Consider the following 6,000-nt stretch of genomic DNA (forward strand, 5'->3'; position numbering starts at 1 on the left):
GCTAGTGGCAGTTACTTTTATTGAGTTTTTCCAATTTGACTCTTCTGACCTAACCCTTTTATGCTCATCTCCCATCTAATTCCAACAACAGTTCTGTGAGTTATCTCTTCTGTTGCTTCCATGTTATTGATGAGGACTGTGGGGGCTGAGAAGTGTTTTTATTTCTGTGTTTATTATTTACAGTAGACCTTTTAAAGTTTATAGCAGCAATAAAAATACATCAGAGAAGCAGTCAGATATGGTAGGAAAAGTTGATGGTTGGTATAAAACACTAGTTCTGTGAGTTTGTCTTGGTCAGCTCACAAGCCATCCAGGGCCCCAGTTTTCTCAAGTTAATATAGAATGTGTTTGAGAACTGCTCTGCAGTTTTAAAGAAAAAGTAAAATTCTAGTAAATTTTTTCTTGCATACATATGCTGGTGGTTTCTATCACTAGAAATTCTTTGCTGTAGTTGGCTAAGTGTTTCCAGAAGCCTACAGTATAAAGACTTGGTGAGGAATAATTGGAGCTACTAGGTAATAGTGGAATTTTTAAAAGGTAGAGTCTATTGTTAAGAACTTAAGCCATTCAGGATACTTCTTTTTGAAGGGAGTGTCATTGGACTCAGTCCCTCCTTTCTTTCACAGTCCTTGGTCACCATAGGATAATTAATTTCTTCTGCTACATGATCCAACCATCCAACTCATCTAGGCCCTCAAACAGCCAGCTAATCATAGAGGCCACCCCTCCCCCAAACCGTAAGTCCAAACAATGCCATTTCTCTTTTATGTTAAGCATCTCACACATTTGCTACAGTACCAGAAAGCTGATTAAGTAATTATTCTTATTTTTTCCTTTCTATTTCCCCCTGTTATTTGGACTCTGACCATGATTATACTGCATTATGAAGCAAATGGGACTTAGGGGTGAACTGATGAAAATAACAGTTAGACCTCCATGGGAAACACGGTCCATGGAAGTTCCTCTTGTATTGAATATTAGTAGCTGAATGTTGTGTCATTCAGTGTTCTTCTTGGATAGTTTGAGACCCCAAATGGTATCCAGTAACTGTTTCATGGATTCTTCCAAACCCATCTTTTCCTCTTTCTCCTCCCTCTCTCCTTTCCTTTGTCCATGTTTTCATTTCCAAAGTCACACAATAAACATTTAATGAAGTCAGTATTATGTGTGGCACAAAGGGTGTATGTGTTTTTTGTTGTTGTTTTTGTTTAGAAAACTGTGAGGCTGAGGGCAAGAGGCTACTCTATAAACAATAAATATTAAATAGCAAGTTTTACTGAGTAATATGAGAGGGATTTTGTACTAGTCATATGAGGAATCACAGAAAATGATATTGGAAGTATTTATTGGGGGAGATAATTTAATCCTGATGATTTCATAAAGCACTCTAGTGATATCTAAGTAACTCATCTAATACATGGGCCGGTATTAGACACCTTTTTGCCCATGCTCAAAATAAGCTTGCTCAACACATGGTTTAGCTTGAGTTACTTACAATGACATGCTTCTCAGCTGGCTCCACTCACATCTTTTATACAACACTTCCATGGCCCAAATTATAAAGAGTAGAACTTAAAGCTGGGTAGGTAACAAATTTTTATCTTCAACACCCTCAAATTTAGAAACAGACAGGAATATGTAACTTTTGTCTGTGCCAATATGTGGCTGATTTTTAAAATTTTTGTCCATTGGCAAAGTACTTTGCTGCTCTGCCTTAAGAAAAAAAAAAATCCTCTTCCTTCTGCTGTCCAGGTTTGAGGAACAAATGACTGCTGCCCATCAGTGACAAAGGTGAAATATAAATAAGTGTGAAGTGATATCAGTCACTTTTCTTATCACTGGGGCAGAATACCTAACAAACAGAATTTATGGGAAGAAAGGATGGCTATTTGGGGCCTATGCTTTAAAAGGTGTATTCTATCATAATTGAAAAGTTATGGTGGGCAGAAATGCTCAGTACATAGCTTGGCTTCCAGTGTGGCTTGTTCACATCATGGAAGATCATCAGGAAGCAGAGATGAAGGTCAGGGTATAATGCAGAAGGCCCATCTCTAGTAGCCTGAGTCTGCTAGCCAGATCCTATATCTGAAAGGTTCAAATGGCACTGTCAAATAGAGACCACATATGCAAACACATGAACATTGAAGTACACTTTATATTCAAGCTGTAGTATTCTTCCTCTGGACGCCACAGATCCATGACTATCTAAGAGTGTGAAGTACATTTAATCCAACATCAAAAATTTCCATAGAAGTTCAAGGTCAAGAATCTCTACTGAGATTCAAGGTGATCTCTCAAGTTGTGACTCTTATGATGTAAGCAAAACAAACCTGAAAATCAAGTATCTCTCCGATATTTCTGTGGGAATTCATGCATTGTATCAAGTCACCACCACCTCGGGATGTCTCTGCTGAAAAGTGAACCTGACTGTTTTCCTCTTACCCTGATGTTACTTTCCATACTCTATCCCCAGTCAACTACACCCCAGAAGTTTTAAATAGAACATTCTAGAAACATTTGATAAACTTTAGAAAAGAAAAAAGTCATACACTTCCAATTTTCAATGGCATAGCACCAACCCCTATAGCCCAGTGCCCATCATTTGGGGCTTTGTAGGAACATCATGTAGTTTCCAACAGTCTTGGTTAGCCTTCCCTGTATGATCTTACTGCCTGCAGCACATATGGCCTCTCTTAGCTTTACCATACTCAGTGTTGGTAGCCATTTTGCAGAACTAATACATTCCTGTTATCTTTAACATCCTAGGTCTCTAATGCAAGGCCTTAACATCACAGTTTTGTTTAAATCTCTCTCAGAAGCTCCACATGTGGGATATCATCCAGTTACATAACACCTAACCTCACTAGAATCTTGGTGTCAACATCCATGAGCCCTCAACTCTTACGAGGTGCTTATCAGCAAAACCACCATCAGGATGATGTCAAGTTCCTTTGCCAGCTCAATACATAGCCATGCCTTTCTGAACTACAGCTGCATAAACTCAATTTTTACACAGTTAGACCATGAAAGGCACATCCCTATATGATTCTGCACAGGCAGGATACCCAGGCACCGGCATTCTCTGTCTAGACACTTTTTTTTTCATAGATAGTTTATGTTTTGAGGTCAAAATTTTTAATGAGCTTTTACTTTATACCATGGAGTCACTGATGGGCAGGCTCTTGCCCTTCAGACATCTTTCCTATCCTGGTATAAAGTGAAGCTTTTTCCTCTTTAATAGTGCTGAATATCTTTAAGAATTACAGCCATTGTCCAGATCCACCCTGTCCAAAGCTTTCTTTTCTCACAAAATTGCACTTCTATTTATTTTATTTTATTTTATTTTATTTTATTTTAGTTTATTTTAGTTTAGTTTAGTTTAATATTTTCAGAAATATCTGGGGTCTAGCTGTAAAATTTCATGATAAAGTATTCTCCAGTCTGAAGTTACACTACCTTGAAAATTGTCTCAGCCCAGGGAATCAGCCCCACTTTCCTTCCCAGGACTCAGCCTGAGTGAAAACAACTCACTTGCCAAATGTAACATAAATGATAAATGGTTTCTATTCCATTGAAGACAAGATTCTTCTTCCCCTTTGAAATGTTATTAAAGCAGTTCTTTTTGTTAATGGATTGTACAAGTAACATTATTTAGTGTTTTATATCAGTAAAATATTTTTAATTAAAGTGCCTTTATGACATTCCTTTAATCCTAATGATGAGTCTGTAGAAATAAAGTTTTTTCCCTCACCTTACTCTACCCCACCCCAGACTCCCCTCACCTCCCTTAAGAAAAGAGCAGGCCTCCCATGGACATCAACCAAGCAATAACAAGCTATAAAAAGGCCAGGCACATCAAGGCCAGACAAAGCAACCAAGTAGGAGGAATAGGGTCCCACAAGTAGGAAAAGAATCAGAGATAGCTTCTGTCCCCACTGTTAGGATTTCCATAAGAACACCGAGCTTCTCAGCCAAACTTACACACAGAGGACCTACGCCAGACCCCTATAAGTTCCCATGAGTGCCAGTTAGTTGACTCAGTGGGCCCACAGAATGAACACAGTTATTAATCATCGGCTTGTCTGTTGGCACTCAGGTCTTCTGGATGTCCTACAATTGTCTATTAAGCACTAAATACAGCAGCCTGGAACTTCATCCCATAGCTTCAAACTTTTTCCATTCCTCCCGCAAACCATTTGCAGAGGCCTACAATCCATGGCCTGTTTAATCAGGGCACTGACCACTCTTCTCATTACTACTATTTTTATGCCAGTGACTCTTTTGTCACTAGAAAAGAATATCTCACAAGAGGGCAGGTTTATTTTGGCTTACAGTTTGAAGATGTGGCCTGGCTTATGCGCTTTTTGAAGTCAGTCGTAAGGTTGGGTCTTACCCTAATGTTCTACATTGCCAACAAGGCTTTCTACATCTCAGAAGTCTCACAAAGTCCCCAAACTGTCCTACCAGCTGGAGTTAAATGTTCAAACATGACCCAGTTGGGGGCAGTTTAACAAACTGACCTGAACAGGGGCACCAGGCAGTGCCAAGATGGAAGGTTTTTATTTAAATATTAAACTAGGTAAACTAAATGAGCACATTTAGCCAAGATGGTGTGATAAGAAAATGCTCTGCCAGTAAAGGTGGTGGCTTTGTAGAACTTCCTGAGAGGCTGTGTTTTCATAAAGTGTCTCTGAAAGACATTCTAGATAGACTTGAAGGAGCTACTTCTGAGCACCACTTATCCCTGAGAGTTTCTGGAAGTTGGTTTATACTACTCTGTCCCTGATAAAACATAAATTACTTTTCATATGGTCATATGTATGCCTAGCTCATGTGCAGCTGCCTCTACTCCTGTAGACATCACCATCTGCAACCATCTGGACTCTAAAAAGAAAAAACATGTGGGTATAAAAGAATCAGGTAGCTTTTTTGGTTTTGGTGTTTTGTTTGTTTTTATTCCTCCATTTTTACTATAAAGAGCCTGGTGATGAGCTAAGATGATGATGAGATTTTTCTCTTCTTTCTGTCGTAAATAGCAAGATCTGTGAGAAAATCACAATCGGTAAAAAGAAGCTCTTTCCTTTGTGATGCTGTGATGGAGTACCAAAGACTGAATCCTTGACAATGAGTAACAGTTTGTTAGCTTAAGGTATGGAAGTTAGTAAGTCCAGTTTAACAAGTCATCTGCCGAATGCATAATTCCACAGCAGAAGGTGAGGTGGGAGCGGAGGGGCATAGCAAGCAAGAAATGCAACCATTTCTATAGCAAGCAGCCCATTTCCTTGAAGACAGTAATGAGTTCCTAAACACCTGTTAGTCTCTTCTATCTGATACCTCGTGTTGGCAATTGAGTTCCTGATACAAAAACAGCGGAAAATACAATCAGCTCACAAATGTTACATATAGAAAGGGATATAAATCTATGTAGGTACATATGTATTATACACACACACACAAAGGTAATCGTCACCACTATGGATCTGTAGTCAATGATTCCATGTCACTCCATGTGTGCCAAAGATTGTGATCATAATTTAAGTCTTTTATAAAAATGAAGACTTTAAATCATCTTTATATTACTTAGAATACATAGTACACTGTAGACATTGCATATTTGTTGACTGTTTAGGGAATGTGTTTTAAGAAAAGATAGTGTTTACATATTCATATAAACAATTTATTTTTTAAAAAATTATGTAGAGTTCATTGGCTTTATAAATGTAAAGCCCACAATTACAGATAATGGTTTGCATTATATATAAACATAGATGTATTATATATAATATTGACATATACATGTAAATATAAATATATTATATAGAGAGACTTATTCAATGCTTGCTAGCCATTTACTGACAATTTATTGAATCACAACCATGAGACTTATAAATATAAAAATAGGCATCTTATTTTATGACAAGCTGGAGCGAGGTGCAGGAACTATAAGAATATAGTCTAAGATCAGAAGTCTCTCAAATGGAACTTGGGTGTTTTGACTTT

General features: G+C 37.9%; 1 protein-coding gene across 3 annotated transcripts in view; it reads left to right on the plus strand.

The window, feature by feature from the left end:
• Inpp4b (inositol polyphosphate-4-phosphatase type II B) overlaps positions 1–6,000 on the plus strand; it is a 748,293-nt gene that overhangs the window by 246,448 nt on the left and 495,845 nt on the right. The gene's annotated exons all lie outside the window — the stretch shown is intronic.

The sequence above is a fragment of the Mus caroli genome, chromosome 8 (genome assembly GCF_900094665.2).
Source record: "Mus caroli chromosome 8, CAROLI_EIJ_v1.1, whole genome shotgun sequence".
In the NCBI taxonomy this organism is placed as follows: Eukaryota; Metazoa; Chordata; class Mammalia; order Rodentia; family Muridae; genus Mus; species Mus caroli.